This window comes from Staurois parvus, unplaced genomic scaffold, assembly GCF_062004578.1.
Source record: "Staurois parvus isolate SC_StPar_1 unplaced genomic scaffold, SC_StPar_1.0 ptg000634l, whole genome shotgun sequence".
NCBI lineage: Eukaryota > Metazoa > Chordata > Amphibia > Anura > Ranidae > Staurois > Staurois parvus.
The window spans coordinates 3,136,073-3,158,244 of record NW_028318430.1 but is presented as its reverse complement, the minus strand read 5'-3'; the positions used below and the strand labels follow the sequence as shown (position 1 = coordinate 3,158,244).

The following is a 22,172-nucleotide window of genomic DNA, read 5'->3' as shown; positions in this document are numbered from 1 at the left end:
AAACCCATCACTATTCATCGACCTCCGCACCCCACTTCACTCTGTTGGAGTGCTGTGTCCTAAACTTGTGTACACTCTGTGGCAGTTTACATGTTGGTGATGTCTTCCTCTTGTATTCAGGAGAAGAGAATGGCTGCTCAGGCTTAGGTACTGCATCCTGGGAGGTAGTCACATGTTCCTTCATACTTAGAAGGACTGTCTATTTATCAAAGTTTCCAACCAAGCAACAGAGCAATGTAGGAGCAAGCAGAAGGTGGGTATCAATAGTGGGGAGTTGCCCCAGAAAAGAGCTTCTCAGTTTTTTTACAGTTTAAGTAGATGGCAAAACAAAAGCCTATCAATGGGGATTGCCACGCTATCCAGAGATATAATATAGTGCCCAAAGACTTGTATCTGCTTACTCGAATATCATATGTGTGTAGTGCTACTCCCTAAGGAGCCACAAGTAAAGTTGGGTCCTCTGATGCTGGCCTCAACTTTCTTAAAACTCTCAGCTACTCCTAACACCCCTGTCAAAAGACAACAACTTTTATAGGAAGATCACCCATAACACTCTAGTGCTCCGCAATAGTGTTGTATCAAAGGAATGAATATCAGAACAGGATACAGCATGTAGATATATACAGGATACAGATATATATTATATATATATATATATAAATATATATATATGGAAAGGCCTAATACCATGCATAACTTTAAAACTTCCCCAGCCACACAGGTCAGCTTAAACAATAACATTATCACTTAACATACAACAAAGGGTGGCAGTAGATTCAGAGAAATATAAATCCCTAGAACTATATTGCCCTTAAAATGCACTGCGGTGCCTATGTTAGGCCCAAACATGCCTGAAGGACACCACCCAGGCCTGGTCAGACCAGAATAGATAACAAGAGGTGGTGTAAGGGTGGAAATGAGTCAGATGGAGCAGTCTTTGAGTTGATTCTTCTGCCAGAAATCATTGGAGCCCTTTTGGTGTTGGTGCACTTTTAAGAATGTCTATGATGTCTGTATCCATCTGGTGTATTTTTGGAATGCTGATATGGTCCTTGTTTTGGTTGTAGAACAGGTTAGAAGCACAGGGGTATTATGATGAAAGGTTAGATGCAAGATCAGCCCCTAAAAAATAGGATAGGAATTTATTGCGCAGTTCCTTAAAGTGAATCTATGTATGTAGAAAGAAAATAGAATGTATGCAGGTTTTCCAACTCTTAGGGACTCAGCTCCTGCCATCAGTGGAGCAACACAGTTCCTGCCAACAACCTTCTTGCCAGTCCTGCAGCACAGAATTAATTGCTGAAGTTGATGGGGCCCCACTTTGGTCTCTGGTGAACAGCACTCTGGATGATTCTGAGTGATTTCACTTGCTCTCCCTCTGATAGTTCAGTAGCAGCAAAACAGATATGATTGTATCCCAGCCCTCCAGTAGTGATAGCTACTGAAGTACAGGTTAAGCCCTTGGTTAGTATCCTGAATGGCTGGACACACTGCTGCTGAGGTCCACCTTCTGCTTTGTCCCAGAGCCAACTGCCCCAAGCTTTCTCAGGCAGTGTGCTATGAATCCCTCAGTTCCTCAGTAGTCTTGCCTCTGCCCAACACACATACTTTACTCCCCACACGTGTACATTACACTACATGACTACTACATTTCCCAGAATTATGTTTGCAGCTTTGTCATCCATTTTTTTTTAGTCCTCCCTTCCAGCCAGAGCCGGCAGGTTGGAGAAGGGGGGGAGTAGAGTGAAGTAACAAGAGTAGGCAGGTATGACTGATACCTGCAGCCTAGTGTTACCAAATGGCTCAAAATATTTAGTGGGGACAAACTCCTGGCTGGCTTCAGTCTCAATTATATCATGAAGATGGAATCTTCTATTACAGAGGAAAAAAATCACACATTTGTATAATACACATGCAACTGTGCCAAATAACATTAAAACAAAGCTTCAGTACTGGAAGTTGCACATTTCTACTTTGTGCGTCATTTGAGAACCAAATAACAGATGTAAGATTGTTCTAGTGTCCACTGTCTAAGAAGGGATATCCACTCACAATTTCCTCTTATTTCCAGTTACATTACTAACTGCTGAAGCACAAAGAATAATAGTTATTATTAATAATAATAATAATAATAATATATAGTTTTACACTGGTGAAATTTGTATGTTCTGTGTTTGACACGAGAAGAGGGAAATGCCTCAGTTCTTATCATAGAAGTGAAAGTAACCACTTTCTAGAGGGGAAGTAGGTGCTGGAACTTCATGTCATAATTTACAGAAAACTCCTAGCTACTGCCTCCCCTTAGCAAGTGGAATAAAAGAGAACCAAGCAGAAACAAAGCCAGTCACCAATGAGCCAATCAGCAAGGCAGAAAGGTAGACCAGTATAGTCTAGTATACTTGTAAATCTGCCAGCTAGTCACCTGACCTGGAAGTACATTCACTAGTGAGAAATACCAGTTGCATGCATATAATTCATTTATTACCATTACATGACTGGGGAAACCACTTTGGGCAACCAATGATGGCAGATCTACTTAGCAACAACAGATGGGCTCTTTGTACTGTCAGAGAGTATGATGGTAAGGTACAGTAGTTTCTAGAAGAGACATTGGGGTTGATTTGCGAAATGAGTACGTCATGTGCACTTTGCAAACAGAATTTTTACTTTGCAAGAATATTCAATCATGTGCAAGAAAAATAAAAAAAGCAGGATTTTTGTTTGCAGATGATTGGATGATTGCAGTCAGCAGAGCTTCACCTCATTCACCAAGCTAACTGAACACTCCCTCAAAAAGTGAAATTTCGCTTTGCTAATTAAACAGTCTGTACTTCCTTAGTACTATACATCAACCCTATGACATGGCTGATATTAGTACGATAGACTGTTGGGAATATTTTGGTTTTGATTATTGAAGTATATAAATTTGTCACCTTTTTCTTACAAGTTTAGTATTGTGCTGGTCTTTTTTTCTGGAATTAGCCTTTGCAGAATGAATGGTTTTATCCTGTTCTGTCCAGATATATTAATATATATGAAATTATTGTTCTGATTTCATGGAATCTGTGCTCCCCAGACCTGATAAAAGGAAACCTTTCAACATACATCACTTCCATTTTTCTTTATGTCTAGCATAAAAACTGCATCCTTCTCACAATTCTAGATTCCTTGTCTTTACTTCATAGCTATCATAATAGCTTTGTTGTTCCCTCAAAGAATTTTGTCTTTGTTCCCTCACTGAATTTTGTAGCTGGAGGTACTGTGGATGAATTAAAAAAAAAAAAGAACAGGCTGCATATGCAGTTACATTGGAAAAAAAACTGCTAGCTTATGTATTTGGTAGTTAAAACATCTACAGAAATATACAAAAATTAGGCAGTGCCTAATCCCAACCTAAAAGACCAAACAATAAATAAATCACAAAAAAATTAGACAATATAGGGAAAAGTAAGAGAGATGGTGTCAAACCCCAAAACATACAAAATACAATTATACTCAAAAGATTAATCAGTGAAATAATCATATATACCTCCAAAAATATACCAGGTATGGTGTAAACCCCAAGTGATTAGGTGTATACAACAAAAATATAAACCCACAGAAAGTCCAAATGTGTGTAGCAATAATCAATCTCTAAAAAGTATATCTCATTATACATGAAATACAAAATAAATGCATCTAAATATAAACCATAACACAGTCCAAATAGTTATTAACAACAAAAAAATGCTTGTGATGGTAGTCCTTCCTCTTCAATTGTGCAAAAGGTTGATATTTCACCACTGCCACCACCTCACAGTGCCCAAAGGGAATAAGGCTAACCAAAACACCGTGACCTCCAAGATATGAGTGGTCATGTTCAGCATATATAAGAGAATCCACCGGTACGGCTTTGTATTCAAAGGCAAGATGGTAAATGCCTTGTGTCCATGGCCAGAAAAATGAAGTACCTCTCCAATTATTAGTTTAGGACATGTAAATAAAAAACACAATTCCCCTGCACATAGTGTGATGCCATAAGGAAAACTTAATTATAAACCACAAATGCACTCAAATGTATGAAGATAGAAATGTCTTTGTATAAACTCCCAGCATACAGCAACCATTGGAGCTCAAGAGGCATGTGATGATGTCACTGCACTAGGCCATGCTCCTACGTGTTTTGTCAGATAATGAGGTCTTCAGGGGACTCTGAAGACTCTATACTGTATTGCCTAATTTTATAATGATTGATTTATTATTTGGACTGATGAATTCATCCTCAAATTGACAGTGAAAGCACTGAAGTCACCCATGTCATTTTTCTCAGCAGCTCAATTTACCCTGCTCCCCACTCCAAGAGCTCCTGCTTTGTGTTTACATTAGAGATTTGAAGGCTGGAAGCCTGTCAAGTCATTGCTGAGAGAGAGGATCAGGGTGAACTGAGCTGGCTTAGGCAAGGACTTCAGTGCGTCTACTGTGAACTTTGAAATGGATTTGCTGCACAGTGTTTGCAGCTACAGAGATCAGTGGGTTTTTGTTTTAAAACTCACTTATTGTATGTTAACAATATGTAAATAGAGGTTCATATTCTGGTCACTGTTACACTTTAAAGTGCATGCATTGCCAAGCATTGAAAAGTTGTCATATGGCATTTTGAAGGGCTCTATTCAATTGACTTGAATCAACAGTCCAAAAAATCAGCACAGAGAATTTCTCATGCACCTTATTGCTACAAATTGACCCTGATGCTAAAAATAGCAATGCATCTTTTATGAAAGATCGGATACAATGTATCTGCACACTTGTGACAGTCTTTTTATTAATACAGTGAAGATTTATTAGCCAGTACATTGCTTCTACTCCTATAGCATTCTTTTGAGTTTAATCGATTTTCCAAGGATCTCCATTATTATTGTTTTCCTTTTTTATCAGTCTGGGTACTACAGTTTCCCTGGAATCATTAGTGTAAAGAAATTGAGCTTGGGGTCTGTAGTGAACCAGATGTCATTAAAATGACATTTCAAAATTAGCATATTTTCTGTTTATTCAGCACACCACTCCAGAAATCAAGCCTTTTTCATATCTCTGTATTATTTTCATCCAACAATATAGATCACTGTTTATTATTATGTGTTTGCCACCATTGTCTATGACTCATTGCATTGCTATAATAGATCCATATTAAACATTTTAAAAAAAGCTTGCGAAATTTAGTTGAAGAGACACTCTCATGAACACAATGCTGAAGCTACCTTCCAAAACCTACTTTCAGATCTGAATCTCACACTGTACCGGCATGCAAGGCTTCAATACTTCCAAATCGTGCTAAAAATTGCCTGCCTTTTCCTTTCATACTGCTCATTCCTATTTGCCAGTGATGCAGCTCATCATAGTGCTAGACCAGTAATAATGGGTGACAATAACAACCAGCAGCAAGCACTGACACTAGCTAAAGGCGAGGCTCCCCGCTGGCAGAACACAGTAGCACTGTGGGAGGGATTCGCCCCATCAACACTAACTGTGTTGATAGGGGAATCAAGCAATTTTCTTTCCTTCAATCAAACAAAAAAAAATCACATCATTTATGGTTTGCCTTAGGTAGCTATGTATTTTATATATATATATATATATATATACACACATATTGCATTGAAAATGACTGATATGAAAAAATGCCTTTAAAAAATTGCATTTGAAACAAATTAATAGAAAATGTGATCTAATGCATCCATTGCTGCACCTCCATCCTTACATACACATATCAAAAAACTTTAAATGAGGCGCAACACATAGTCATGAAGTACATATTATACAGTTTTATTGAATAACTACAATTCTCATTAAGTTACATGGTTTTTTTTTATGCCTTTTTGATGCTTTTTTTAAAACAAGTTATGGTAACCTAACCACACACACCAGTACATAACAAAAACAGTTTAGAAATACTTTTTCCTCAGTGGCTTATTTCAAGAACTGCATATTTATAACTGCTTTGTACTTTTCAGGTTTGAAGTAATATTGTATGATAATGACTTACTTCAGATTGTGAATTATACTTTACTAAAACAAAGGCCATACAATGAGGAATAAATACGATTGTTCTAAAGTAAATGCTAGTTAGTTAGGACCACGGCAACAAAATGCTTATCATGCAGAGAATATGAACTATTGTTTGAGAAAAGTCATTTTACAATGACCATAATTGACAAGCACAAGGACTGTAATATTGTAGTCATGATTTATAATTCTTACTAACAACCTTATCATGAGATATCCTGAGATATAATTTTGCACGTTCAGTATGTACAAGCAACAGCTTGGTTGAATCTCAGAAATAATTCATAAAATCTAAAGTTTGTCATCATATGATGTTCTTGATTCCGAAATGTGTTCCTTGAAGCCATATTAAACCCAAAACCAAAAATGTAACATATTGCAGCTTACCAGTCATTAGATGTGGTGGTCGTATTAGTTTTCTTTTCCCTCTGTTTTCGCTTGGTGATCTGGCCAGTAACACACCTCTTGTATAATGTTGGGCTTGATGTTCGAGTCAAACTTGAACATGGGTCATTCGGGTGTTCGGTAGGCTGTTCACCTGCCATGACCCACAATGCACTGCACTCTGACAGTGCATTGTGATTTGCCAAAGCAATGCAACTGACCACCTGGCAATTCTTTAGCCAATCACAGCACATGATAACGTCACAAGGGGCAGAGTCATTGTGATTGATGTTGGCTCTACTTCGGGGGGCATTTTTTTAATTTTTATTTTTAATAAAATACTTGTTAAAGACTGTCCTCTGTCATTTTTTGTTTGTGAATGATTAGTGGTACCATGTACCCCATACTTATTTACATGGGGAGGTGGAATTGGGGGGCCCCCTTGTTAAGGGGGTTTCCAGATTCTTATAACCCTCCTGCCCACAGACCCCCACCACCCCCAGCCATGTTTGTGGGGAAGAGACCCTTGTCTCCATCAACATGGAAACAAGGTGCTTTGGGGGAGAGCCCCCCTGTCCCAAAGCAACCCCCTATGTTGAGGGTATGTGGCATGGTATGGTTCAGGAGGGAGGGGGGCTCGCTTGTCCCCCCCTTTCCTGACCTGCTGGGCTGCATGCTCAGATAAGGGTCTGGTATGGATTTTTTTTAAATGGCGTGGGGTTTCCCCTCAAAATCCATACCAGATCCATTTTTTTTTGCTTATTTTTTAATTGCCGGCAATTCGTTTTACATTGAGTTGTCAATGGGGTTATCATTATGAGGTATATAAGTATTTTCATTACTTCAATACCACATGACTTAATAATATAACTCATGCAGTATTTTAGTAGCTGTGCGGTATCTTACTGCATACTCAGATGCGGTAAGATAATGCTTAGTGAATTGTCCCTGTTCGAAGTTCGCAGTCAAACTTTTATTAGGTTCAAATGTTTGACCATGAACCGAACAGGGGGGTGTTTGGCCCATCACTAATCTTGTATTAGAGTGCCCCCACTCTGGATTAAGGAGCACAGGTGGCACATTTGGACAGCAGCATTGTCAGTCGGGAGGGGGGACTGGAGTGTTAAATGTATTAGCACATTTAAATACACAAACAAATTGCAGCCACTCCAGCTCACACTTTACAACCAGTTACAGCAAACTTTTTTCTTCCTTTTAGGATAAAGTTTTTACATTAATAAATAAAGCTGATAAGTTGAATCACTCCTGCTAGTGTTAAGTGGTTTGTCCATGTAAACTGTTTTTGAAGTTTTAGTACATAACCCCCACAGTATCTGAACATTAGCCTCTCAGTTTATAGACACTAACATGGCTTCCACAGTTCCCTAAGTTCCCCAAGTTTATGACTGAATGAATCTAGAATTGAAGCACAAACCAATATACGTCAGTCAAGATGCAATGTTATTAACTGTAAAGTTAAATAAGAACTGTACACATAGCCAGTGTGATATTCATTCATACACTGGAATAAACTTGCATTACTATGTTGCAGTGCACAAAGGCAAGGTAGCTCCAATGCATGTGTAACGCACTACCCTGCATTGTGGTGTGCTGCATTGCCAAAAATGGTGCATGCACTCTTTTTTTTAATTTGTCATTTCAATGGACTGCTCTATGCAATGCACATTAACCCACACAAAAATGTGCATTAATACATGTGCATTAACGCAATGCACTGAAAAACTATAATTGGGCCCTTCATCCAGGCAAAACTGTTGATTCTTTCATGGGTATAGTAAGCAGAAAGAAAAAAAACAGAATCCTTGGGTCGTAGTCTGTACTTGCCCAGTCCTCAATACAGGGGATTGGGCAACACTCTGCCAGCACTCCTGACAGGAAATCTCTCCAAATTGAAGAGAAATTCTCTTTTAGACAGCTTTTGCCAGAATGGATTTCTTCATGCAAAGATCTCCCCTCATCTCCTGTTCTAGTGACAATGGCCACCAGGAAAATGTAGATTTGGAATCCCTCCAGCAGATACACAAACATCAAAACCTGACTGGAGTTTTAACCCATTCTAAGCAGAAAAAAGTTTTGGCCTCAGATACACTTCTGGGCAAATAAATAAAACATATTTTCAGGTCATCTCTGCAATACATATACATTTTCACATTTGTCCTACCAAAAATGAAATGAGCTCCTAACTATTGAGCTGACAATGCTGCCTCTGCTATACTCAAATTCCAAGCAGTTCAACCAACCATGTCTCCCTTGCTGGACTATCAAATCCTTTTGTGTTCAGGAAATGAGGGGGTGGAGATGTCCTGTAGTCCAATAGACAAGAACTGCGCTGGACTTGCAACTGTGGATAGGATTTCAGTGCGGCAGAGGGAGTATATTGTCTTTTTAATACAGAAAGTTAGTAGTTCACTAAATTACTTTCAAATCAAAGGTCATTTTTGTGTACTTGCAGTGTTTTGAAAGGTATAAAACATTGAGAAATATGCATGTTTGCAGAGATATACACCAATCAGCTATAACATTATGATCACTAACAATTAGTGAATAACATTGATTATCTTATAACAATGGCTCCTGAAAGTGGGTGGGATATATTAGGCAGCAAGTGAACATGTAGTCCCTGAACTTGATGTGTTGAAAGCATAAAAAATGAGCAAGCATAAGGATTTGAGCTACTTTGACATGGGCCAAATTGTAATGGCTAGAAGACTGGGTCAGAGCATCTCCAGAACTGCAGCTCCTGTAGGATGTTCCCAATCTGTAGTGGTCAGGAGCTACCAAAAGTGGTGAACTGGCGACAGGGTCATGGGCAGGCAAGGCTCATTGATGCATGTGGGAAGCGAATGCTGACCTGTATACTTCAATCCAAAAGAAGAGCTACTGTTGCTCAAATGGCTGAAAAGTTAATACTGGTTCTGTTAGAAAGGCATCAGAATACACAACGCTTTGCAGTTTGTTGTGTATGGGGCTGCATAGCAGCAGACTGGTCAGGGTGCCATTACTGATCCATGTCCACAGCTAAAAGTGCCTACAATAGGTGCGTAAGCATCAGAACTGGACCACAGAGGAATGGAAGAAGGTGGCCTGGTCTGTTGAACTACATTTACTTGTACGTCATATAGATGGCCGAGTGTGTGTGAGTCTCTTTCCTTGGGAAGAGATGGTACTGGATGCACTGTAGGAAGAAGGCAAGCCGATGGAGGAAGTGACCTGCCACTGACTGCTTGGTGTCAGATACCACAGCATACCTTCAGAGAGCTAGTGGAGTCCATACCCCAATGGGTCAGGATTATTTTGGTGGCACAAGGGGGACCTACTCAATATTAGGTTGGTAGTCATTTTATGGTTGGTGGTCATTATGTTATGGCTAATCAGTGTATATATTATTAGAATATTTTTTTTTATTTTGCCCAGACAAAACACATAGGTTTATCTTTTCTTTTTGGCCTATCGATCAATGTACTAAGTATTTGCTTCACAAGCAACTGTATACATAAGGGTACTTTTGCTATGTCCAAGAGTGCTTCTACTTTTTTGTACAAACTCCAGAATATCCAGAATATATCTTAAAAAATGTACATACATTTAGAAGGAGCTGCCATCCAGAAACTTCAGGGAACACTTCAGAAAGACATGTACATTATATAAGTATTTCCACTTCAATTATGAAGATAAAAAAGAATCAATAAACCCTCTCTGTAGAGCAAAATAATATTTACTGCTGGTTAGCCGCAAAATAAAATATGTATGCTATTAAGATAGCATTAAAAATAATAAACCAATGGGTGACCAATGTAATTACATTAAGTTGGCCACACAGGAGCAGGTCTTATGGTGATTAAGTGAAGGATCCAGAGTTTCCCAATTCTCTAAACCAACTACAATTTGTTCAGGCTCAAATTAAATTTTGTCTTATGCTTTCCTGAACAGAAACATTTTATTTTTTTATGCTGGTAAATGTCTTTCCAGTGGTGTTGAAGATAATCATTTCCATTCATCAATCTAAAAGTGCTTTTGGAAAAAGAAAACAAAAACATTAATTTTCCAGCACGGTAGATTATTGATGATTGGGTGCTTCTAACTTGTGGTTGTTGATTGCATATTCTCATTGCTTAGAAGTCTCATAGATTGTTTGTTCTGCAATATTTTGATTATAATATGCAACACATTGATACAGTATAGAAGGGAACAAATTTAGCAGGTCCAGCCAATATTGATAATATTTTCTCAGTCATTTCCAAAGTGATCACTGGTAATTCAGCTGCATTGTTTAGGTGTCAGTTTATCAGCCAAAACTGAGGACAGCTTCTCTTTTACAATACACCTTGAAACAAGTGTTTTTATATCAACACTCCATATACATTTGCATGTAGTGCTATAGTTTAAAGTATGTTTAAAGCCAGAAATTTGTTTTCGATTTTGGATAGAATAGGGAAGGGTTAAAACAGTCATTTATTTGCCATCTAATTCTTCTTTTATGGAGATTTCCTTTACTTCCTTTTCTGTAGACCATTCTGGAAGTTAGAGGACCAAGCATCTGCATTGGAAGATTTCCCCTCTATTCCTGCTCTGATGGCAGGTCAAATTTGTGGATTTACCCTTTTTTTTCTCATCAACACTGGTGATATGGACAGTTAGGCTACGTTCACACTAGCATTGTGTGCAGGTGGCAGAGAGGCGCTTGGGAAGCGTTTTTACCGCTTCCCAAACGCCTCTGGCAATTCTGCACATTGCAGCACATGGTGCTGTTCTAACGGGAGCGGTAGCGCCGCGGTGCGGCAAAACGGACGCCTCTGGACGAGTATGGTGTATGGTGCCGCTCCGCAAATGCCCGGCCGGCGTTTGCAGTGCGGTTGCGGGGTGTTTGCAGAGCGGTAACACCATTTAAACTTCATTATAGGCGTTTGTGGGGCATTTTTAACGCTCTGCAAACACCTAGCAAAAGCCGCTAAACCGCGCACGCGGCGTTTGCAGAGCGTATGCCGAGCATTAAAAAACGCTCCGCAAACGCCGGACCAACGCTTGCCAAACGCTATAGGGGCGTTTGGCAAGCGTTGGTAAAACAGTCAAGTGTGAACAAGCCCTTAGAGAGAGTGGATCTCCTTAACAGGGACACCTGTGACAAAATAAAGAAAAGAGTGGCTCCTATTTTTGAAAGTGCCCCCATGCTCCCATGCTCCTACAGTAGAACTGATTAAAGCTAATTTAGAAATACCTTACATTTACTGGAACAAAGTGATTAAAATGCTAGAGAACTATTTTACAAATACCTTAAATTTACTGGAACACGGTGATTAAAATGCTAGAGAACTATTTTACAATGTAGTAGTGGTCGCTTTTGGTCTGTGGGTCGAAAAACATTTTTTTATTGTCATGCAGATATGTTGAAATTACAATTATTAAATATCTTTACGTAACCAAAGACAATAGAGACCAAAGCAGTAGACATTGTAGTTTTTGTTCTTTTCTTCTTGCCATCTGGCTTTTTTAAATACATTTTTTAATGACTTTGTTAAATGTACTAATAGTGCAGACTACAGAAAATGGAATATACTGTACGTACATTCAAATTACAAGTTAGGCATTTTTTCTTGTGTCACTATTAGAGAAGGACTGATCTGGGAGGAAAGGGGGCATTTATTACCCCGCACCCACCCCATGGGCAATTCCTATATAGAAATGTGAGGCTGATGACCCTGAGTGGAGTTACCATATTGCTTCAACATCAACCAGAACACGACCTTCAGTCAATAACAAATGCTGGCACTATATAGCTACCAGTACCTCATTCAGACCGGTGATCACAGAGGACTTCTAGCCCAAGCTTCCTTTGAAACTTTGAAATGTCAAGACTTTTGACCAAATACAGAGAGCTTAAATGGAAGTTAATGCTAGAGATTTTGAAAGTGTGCCACAATAAACCACTCTTTAGCCACTTGCCTGCCAGGCCAATTCTGATATTCCTCTCCTACATGAAAAAATCAGCATTTTCAGCATTTTTTTCTGGACAATTACTTAGAACTCCGAACATTATATCCTTTTTTAAGCAGAGGCCCTAGAGAACAATATTGTAGGGTTTCATTTTTTATGTCACACGGTGTTTGCGCAGCATTTTTTTCGAATGCATTTTTTTTTTTAAAAATACACTTTAAATGAATTTTACTGTACTTAAATACAAAATAATATCCATTATTTTGGTAAAATGTAAAGGATAGTGTTACACCAAGTAATTAGATACATAGCACTTTAAAATTGCACAGGCCCTTGAAACAAACTATGCTGCTTAAAAATCTCCACTGTGCTTTAAAAACAGGTTACCAGTTTGCATAAGTAGTCTTGTGTTAGAATTATTTTGTTCTCGGCAATACCTCACATGTGTGGTGCAAACACCATTTATATATGCATTTGCGACCCGTGTATGCATTTGTCCACTCATCTTTCTGTTAATTTTTTTTGTACGCTTATCAATTTTTGCTGTTTTATTGCTATCAAAATGAACAACATATCTTTACTGAGCCATCTGGGGTCTATTAGACCCAAGATCTTCTTCCCTGCTCTTAAAAGCATCTGATCAAAACAAGATTGGTTTTATCAGATGCTTTCACAAGCCAGTAGTGGTTTGTTTATATCTGAGCAAAATCGGATTTTTAGACCATAGAGATGATGAGGGAAGTTCTGGTCCTCGAACATCTCTATGGTGAGCTGGCAGAACCATAAGCTCCAGTCTCGGGATCCCTGGTGGAACAGGAGAGTCCTTCCACCACATGTAAAAGCAATCCAACAGCTATTTAGCTGCTAGGATACCTTTTACATGAAAGGGAATCGCCAGCTGAAAAAAAAAATACCGGGATCATGACTTCAGCTGCAGCCATGGCCCTGGTATAACCACTTCAACCCAAGGATGTTCGGGTATGTCCTATGGGTGGGAAATTGGTAAAAAACCCACATTTCATCATTTGTTCCACTTAACAAAGCATCATGCCACACTATGCATGATACACATTCTTGATCCCACAGAAATCTACCTCTGCCATGAAAATGCTAGTTGATTGAGTTTACCCCCCAGAAGAAAGGTTGCTAGTCTTTCCCTGGTCACTAGCTTCCATACTGGTTTAGTTTCCAATATATGACTGTAGTTTGCATGGGACTGTCTGATTGTGGTCAGCATTAGTATATTTAAATCCATTTTCTAATACCTGAACATGCATGTTTAATTTGTTTTGAAAAGATATAAAAGTTTCATGGTGCAATTGGTTGTGCTGTGTAATGTGTACAGGTACCTAGTACTGTCTACACTATCCACACCTAACCTCTCTATGAAATGCTTTCCAATTACCATTTCTACCTATCTTTTTTATACCATACATTTACATTCATAATATGATAGCTAGTGTACATCAAAGGATTTGATTATTCAAAAGTGTTCATGGATCTTTATATGTAACTTACCGAAAAATTGCAGGTTAAGTACACCAGCATCCTATGAAATGTAGCCATCAGTTTTCAGGTTTTTACCAAATCCCAAATGGCTGGATGCTACTATGGCATGTGCAGTGCATTATGTAATGTGCTGTATATCGCTGAATTTTTTAGTCACATCACAGGTTTATCAGATTGGGAAGTGCTAAAGTGTACAGATTGGTTACAATCATACAGCAACATCAAAGCTGGATTAGTGAAGCAATGAAAATGATCACGTTACAGACTGGTGTAAGCTTAAAACCTATCACTCTGCGGGCTATTTCACCCTTGCTGGCTGTATTCCAGAGCCCAGTAAAATGTCACCCCTGCTGACTGGATTTTGCATTAAAATCACTGGTGTGAAACCGTTTGTCTGGGCAAAGACACTTTAGGTTATAAACAGCATGTCACTCACTCACTCTCATAGTTCTTGACATTGTGCAGTTAAGAAACAACATTGATTGATTATTTGGCTGCGGTGACATGCGCTTCATAATATATTTACATAATACAAATAGAATTCATAAATAATGCAGTCTAAAATCATTTGGGACATAACTGCATTAATTCCTATATTAAATTAACTGTACTTCTATTCAAAAGGCCTGGCTGCAGCACTTGTATGCTTTATTGCTTATCAATAACCATTAAAGTGAATAAATAAGGGGGATGGGGAAGCTGGGAAATGCTGGAGAGTCCACAATATTCCACAATGGATATAAACGAGGTGCCACCAGAATATTTGAGAGGATGATACCTAGACCATATTGAAAAAAGAACAAGAAAAAAGAAAATAGGCTGCACACCAAAGAGACCAACCTCAAAAATGTTTATTCATAAAGCATACACAATAAAAGTCACATCAGAGATACAGTGTTCATGCCCAACACCAAAAGGACCCCTGACCCCTGAGAAACAGAGGGGGAACCTCCGATGTCAAACACTAACTGATGGTATAAGGTGTTCACTGGGTATAACCTCCCTGATGACCAAAACCAAACCACCTCCCACCCTCCCAACCAAAACCAACCACCCACCTACCCCCCAATGCTTAACACACAGTGACCCACCCCCCAGATGAGAAACCAACCCACCCTATCACCCCCCTCCTAAAGGGAGAGAAGGGAGCTGAGAGAAAAGAAACCCACCAGCCCAATGACACCCCCAACCCCCCAGACTCCAGTAGATGGAAACCCTAACTCACCCACACACCAGATGCAACAGAATATATGTAATAATAATACAAGCTATTAGTCATGCACAATCAGAGGATATAATAGGTATATTTGTATTAATTTTGTATTAAAAGAGGTATAGACTCCAGAGAGAGAGATATCATATTACCCCTGTAGAAATCATTAGTAATACCTCATCTGGAATATGCAGTTCAGTTTTGGGCACCAATTCACAAAAAGAACATTGGGGAACTGGAGAAAGTACAGAGAAGGGCACCCAAACTGATAAGAGGCATGGAGGAGCTCAGCTATGAGGAAAGATTAGAGGAACTGAATTTATTCTCTCTTGAGAAGAGGAGATTAAGGGGGGATATGATCAACATATATAAATACATCAGTGGTTCATATAGTGAACTCGGTGTAGAGTTATTTACCTTGAGGTCATCACAGAGGACAAGGCGGCACTCTTTACGTCTGGAGGAAAAATGTAATCTCCAAACACGGAAAGGTTTTTTCACAGTAAGAGCTGTGAAAATGTGGAATAGACTCCCTCAAGAGTTGGTTCTGGCCAGCTCAGTGGATTGCTTTAAAAAAGGCCTGGATTATTTCTTAGATACATAGAATATAACTGGATACTAACATTTATAGGTAAGGCTGACCAGGGAATATCTGATTGCCTCTCGGTGGATCAGGAAGGAATTTTTTTCCCTGCAGGAGCAAATTGGATCATGCTTTGCTGGGTTTTATTGCCTTCTTCTGGATCAACTGTGGGAATAGGATTATAACTTTTTTTTTTGTTTTGTTTTTTTTAATGGTTGAACTGGATGGACTTTTGTCTTTTTTCAGCTAGACTAACTATGTAGCTATGTAATAGGTGGTAACCCAACCAGATATATAGTTGCAGGAGGCACTTAGATATATCAGACTACTATACATGCAAAACCAGGCAAGATGTAATAAATGGTAGTCCAACCAGTAAAAATATCAAGTGAGGAGGGCTGTAGCCTCAACGTCCACTGTAATGTATAATAATGTATGTAAAAAAAAAACCTGGTATGTCCAGGCCAGATGAAAGGAGACATATACAGTTGCAAGAAAAAGTATGTGAACCCCTTGGGATTACGTGGAGTTTTGCATGAATTGAGCATAAAATGTGCTCTGAACATCATCTAAGTCACAACAATAGAAGAACACAGTCTGCTGAACATAATACTACACAAACATTAGATGTTGCCATGGTTTCATTGCACATAACATGTAAACATTCACAGTGCAGGGAGGAAAAAGTATGTGAACCTTTGGACTTAATAACTGGTTGACCCTCCTTTGGAAGCAATAACCTCAACCAAACGTTTCCTGTAGTTGCAGATCAGACCTGCACAACGATCTGGAGTAATTTTGGACCACTCCTCTTCACAAAACTGTTTCAGTGTAGCATTATTCTTGGGATGTCTGGTGTGAATCACTCTCTTAAGGTCATGCCACAGCATTTCAATCAGGTTGAGGTCAGGACTCTGACTGGGCCACTCCAGAAGGCGTATTCTGTGCTGTTGCAGCCATTGTTTTGTTGAATTACTTGTATGCTTTGGGTCATTGTCCTGTTGCATCACCCATCCTCTGCGGAGCTTCAGTTGGCAGACAGATGGTCGTACGTTTTCCTGCAAAATGTCTTGATAAACTCTGGAATTCATTTTGCCATCAATGACAACAATCCGTCTAGGCCCTGAGGCAGCAAAGCAGCCCCAAACCATGATGCTCCCTCCGCCATGTTTCACAGTGGGGATGAGGTTTTGATGTTGGTGCGCTGTGCCTTTTTTTCTCCACACATAGTGTTGTGTGTTCTTCCCAAACAACTCAATCTTGGTTTCATCTGTCCACAGTATATTTTGCCAGTAGTGCTGTGGAACATCCAGGTGCTCTTTTGCAAACTTCAAACGTGCTGCAATATTCTTTTTGGACAGCAATGGCTTCCTCCGTGGTGTCCTCCCATGTACTCCATTCTTGTTTAATGTTTTCCTTATTGTAGATGTGTCAACAAAAATGTTAGCATGTGCCAGAGATTTCTGTAGGTCTTTAGCTGACACTCTGGGATTCTTCTTTACCTCATGCAGCATTCTGCGCTGTGCTCTTGCAGTCATTTTTACAGGAAGACCACGCCTAGGGAGAGTAGCAACAGTGCTAAGCTTTCTCCATTTGTAGACAGTCTGTCTTACCGTGGACACATGAACATCAAGGCTTTTGGAGATACTTTTGTAACCCTTTCCAGCTTCATGCAAGTCAACAATTCTTGATCGTAGGTCTTCTGAGAGCTCTTTTCTGCGAGGCATGGTTCACATCAGACAGTGCTTCTTGAAACCAGTAAACCCAAAACAGGTGTGTGTTTTTTAAGGGCAGGACAGCTGTCAGCAACACATCCAATATCAACACACTGATTGGAGTCAAGGTTGGCTCACTCCTGGCTCCAATTAGCTCTGGGAGAAGTCATTAAGTTAGGGCCTCACATACTTTTTCCTCCCTGCACTGTGAATGTTTACATGGTATGTGCAATTAAACCATGGCAACATCTAATGTTTGTGTAGTATTATGTTCAGCAGACTGTGTTCTTCTATTGTTGTGACTTAGATGACGTTCGGAGCACATTTTATGCCCAATTCATGCAAAACTCCACGTAATCCCAAGGGGTTCACATACTTTTTCTTGCAACTGTATATGTAGTGTAATCCACTGGGAGGAAGCCACTATATCAAGGATGTAAACATGTAAATTCCACCTGCTAAAGTGGACTGGCTGATGGCCAAGCCAATGCTTTCCCTGTATAGTAGGAGTGTGCCTCGACATGGAATTCAATGACATGTAAGCAATAGACAGCCAGTCAAAAGGCGTCAAAAGGAGAACTGCTGCAGCAACATCAATGTGTATAATCAGTCCAGCCTGTGCAACCTGCACAGCTGATATGACTATAGTACCAGCACAGTGTCGTCAGTACTCACAATCCGATGGGACCAACCGGGTCCTGTGAATGAAGCCTCGGCTAAAGTCTTGGTGGAATTTCCATGTCCTAGTGAGGCTCCTGCTGTCACTCCAAAGGAAGCTGCCAGAAATACATGATGAACACTAGCCGTGTCATTGTAATTGGTGTGGTAATGTCCAAAGATGCACCATTAGGTGTGGTGATGGTGTGCGGAGGCTGGAGGGAGGGGGGACGCATGGCCACGCTGACATGTTTTATCCTGCCTACTTCATAGCCATTGAAATTTTCTGTGACAGTCTCCTAGGACTGTAGGAGGAATGCTTCACAATCTTCTCCCTCTACTCTGCAGACATCAGTATCACCCAACACCTAGGGATGCCACCTCATACCTTTAAACCAAACATGTTAATTACACAGGTTCTGAGGCTAAGTTAATGCAGATACAGCACTAGGTGAGTTTAATTACCACCTTAATCAGCCACAGAACTTATGTAGTTAATATGTGTTTAATTTTAAAGGGATGAGGTGGCAACCCTACAAACATCACAGTGAAGGAAAGATGTAGGGTTACCAAATATACTAACCCCCTTATTCACAGTGGTCAGTAAACACTCAAATTGGCCAACCACAGTGGCAACTCTCCACGCCAATCCAAATGCTGTTATATCACACAGCTCTTTAGAGGAAAGGCAAATGCAAAGCAGGCAGATATAACCATGTAAAGATAAAGAGATAAACACCTCTCATAGTAGGCATCATGAAGCACCATTTATTAAGCATGAACTGCACTTACAAACATATGTAAACATTTGAATAAAGGCATATTCACCAAATCGGCATGAAAGGCATCAACTTTCAGTAAACATGTACACGATGAAGTCACGGAGGAGGTTCCGTCCAATGCGTTTTATCATATACAGACATCTTCGAGGGCTAGGAGTCCGAGCCACTCCATTGCATATATATATATATATATATATATGTATATATATATATATATATATATATATAGTAAAACCAAGCCTCATTGTGGACGGTCTCAATAAATACAACTACAAAATTCACCATCCAAAATACATATATACAGTATGTGTACAATAATCAAATGTCTCCCCTCTGCAATAAAGCATCTTATTATATAAATTCAAAATAAAAATGGTAGATATTTAATACATTAGTACATTTATAAAAAACTAGCAAGAAAAGTAAAATTAACATACTATCCAGGAGGCATAAGGCTAATAACAACCTTAAAACACCGAAAATATATTGGTATCTACAACAATATAAAAACAAAATAGAAAATAAAATTAAAATTAGGGGGAGGGGAATCTATGAAAAAGGAGAAGGGTAGCATGCATTTTTAATAAACGCATTCCACATTTCCAGTCCACATTTAGTTTGAAGGGGGTGTAACATTTCATGCTATAAATCTACTTTGTTTCTAGCTTGGAGATCTCTCCTGGTGGTGCTCCCTCTTCAGTGTGGAATGAATAGAACAACACTTATTATTTCATGACTTATGATTTACCTACCTGTCTAGTAGGGATGCACCGATACCGATATTGGCATCTCGGTGCTGATACTAGGCATATTCATGCTAAATGCACTGGTACCTGAAACATACCAGAAATGATGTCAGTGTGGAGGCGGAGAGGGCTATGTTCCCCCACATGGTGCCGTTGAGTGCTTACATGTCCCTCTTTGACTGCTGTATATGTCCCTCGCTGACTACTGTACTTCTGGCGGTGAGTCCTGTGCCTTGATGTACTTCTGTTAGTCCTGTTACATGTCCATTGCTGTACTTCTGTTTGTGAGTCCTCAGTGCTGTTGCATGTCCCTTGCTGTACTTGTGGCAGTGAGTGCTATTACATGTCTCTTTCTGCACTTCTGTTGGTGAGTCCTGTTACATATCCCTTGCTTTACTTCTGGCAGTGAATCCTGTTACGTCTCTTTCTGTACTTCTGTTGGTGAGTCCTGTTACATATCCCTTGCTTTACTTCTGGCAGTGAATCCTGTTACGTCTCTTGCTGTACTTCTGTTGGTGAGTCCTGTTACGTGTCCCTGAGCATACTGTAGGTATCATAATTGGTATTGGCGAGTACTTGAGGAAAAGTACCGGTACTTGGTCTTAAAAAAGTGGTATCGGTGCATCCCTACTGTCTAGGCAAAATCTGCATTCTGCATTTCTACTATAATGCGTTCTGTCGAATGTGATATCATTACTATCGGATAAGTAAATTTTGTAAAACACTAAGCTTTGGTTTTTTTTCTATGTCACTGTGCCTTAGGCAGTTAGAAACTGATTTATTTTAAAGTATGTAATATCACTGAACCACAAATTATGGTGCGCTACTTAAAAAAAAAATCAAATACTTATATAGTGATAATATAGAATCAATCACAAAAACAGTTCATGTGAAACAAACTAACAACTCTGCATTTATATACAATGGTGTCAGTGTATTATCCTCCACCACATATAGATGGCCTCTTACCAAATGATTAGTTCTCGATTGAAGAGATCAATATATGCTTGTGTATGTGTGCCTTTTTTAGTTTGCTTCACATGAACAGTTTTTGTGATTGATTCTGTATTATCACTATATATGTATTTCATTTTTTTTTTAAGTAGCACACCATAATTTGTGGTTGATTGTTTATGGCACTGTTCAGGCTATTTTTGGTTGCAGCACTTATTCTATAATATTTATTTTGTTTCACCAAGTGCAGGGTATTTCACAAGGCTTTGGTATAATATCATAGAGAAAGCTTTGAGCAGTGTTTTTTGCTTGGTAAACCGCTTTCCAGTGAATCCTTCTACATTAGCTTTTCTGACCTCGAAAAAAAAAAAAATTAGTGATGGGCCAAACACACCAATGTTCAGTTCACGGTCAAATGTTCGAACCTAATCAACGTTCGACCACGAACTTCAATCTCAATGCCTATGAGACTTGAACTTGTAAATTCAAAAGTGCCCATTTTGAAGGTTTACTTGCATGTTATTGGCCATGAAAGGGGTATGGGGGCTCAGGTATTGCCCTGAGAGACATGAATCAGTGCAAAAAAATGTTTCCAAAAACATTTTTCCAAAAAGTACAGTTTTTAAAGGGGTAGTAATTTTTCATTGCTTAAAGTACAAAAAAAAAAAGGAAAAAAATTCCTTCACCGCTGACATCACCGCTAGCTCTGCCCAAATGTTTACACCTGACCGGTAACTGTTAGACTTGTCATATTGTGGTGAGTACTCGGTGGGTGCGGACAGGTTGGCTTTTAGGTAGAACCCCATGCACTTTTTAAAAACATTTGTTACTGTTGGGTCCCTCCTAAATAAAGGGTCTGGTATGGATGGGGGGGGGGGGGGGGGGGATCCACGCTGTTTCTTTTTTTTTACAGTAAATGTATTTTTGTTTTATTTTTATTTGTATTTTTATTTTGTTGTTTTATTATTATTTTTTTTTTCGGGGAGAGTATTCTCTCCTCTGTCTTTGACAGTGTCCAGCAACACATTGCTTAAAGCTGCAGTGTAAGCAGCTTTATATAGTGTGGGGCATGGGCTTAGCTGTGAGCCATGATTGTCCAAAGTGACCGTGACTTTGACCAATCATGGCTCTCACAGTGCATTGTGCTGTGATTGGTAAAAGCTTGTCAGGTGTATTGCTTTGGCCAATAATGTGAGAGCGCAGTGCATTGTGGGCGAATAGCCCACCGAATGCTTTTATGGTTTGTTTGTTCATCGAACACAAGAACGGCCGATGTTTGACTCAAACATCAAGCCCAACACTACTAGATATTGCTTTCAAATCCATGTTTGCTGTCTTATTTTTGTAGTCTCTTGTGTTTCAAAGTACTGGACTGTTTATCATTTCAATGGAGAGGGGTGGCATCATATGTGGGGAAGGGTAATATATATATATATATATATATATATATATATATATATATATATATATATATATTAAAACCACTTCTACTTCCCTGAACCTCCTCTTGGGCATTAAAAATATAGAAAGGCCTAGTAACCCACTAGCTTTGGACAACAGTGCTTTGAGAGTATCCTTCTTTTTAGGGAACCTGTCAAAGGGCCTGTTTTGACAGTTTTTTTTTTTAATTCAAATAGG

The 22,172-nt window shown here is 39.2% G+C and overlaps 1 protein-coding gene across 1 annotated transcript in view; it reads right to left on the bottom strand.

Moving 5' to 3' along the window:
- Positions 1 to 22,172, bottom strand: part of GABRA5 (gamma-aminobutyric acid type A receptor subunit alpha5) — a 282,141-nt gene that overhangs the window by 140,560 nt on the left and 119,409 nt on the right. The gene's annotated exons all lie outside the window — the stretch shown is intronic.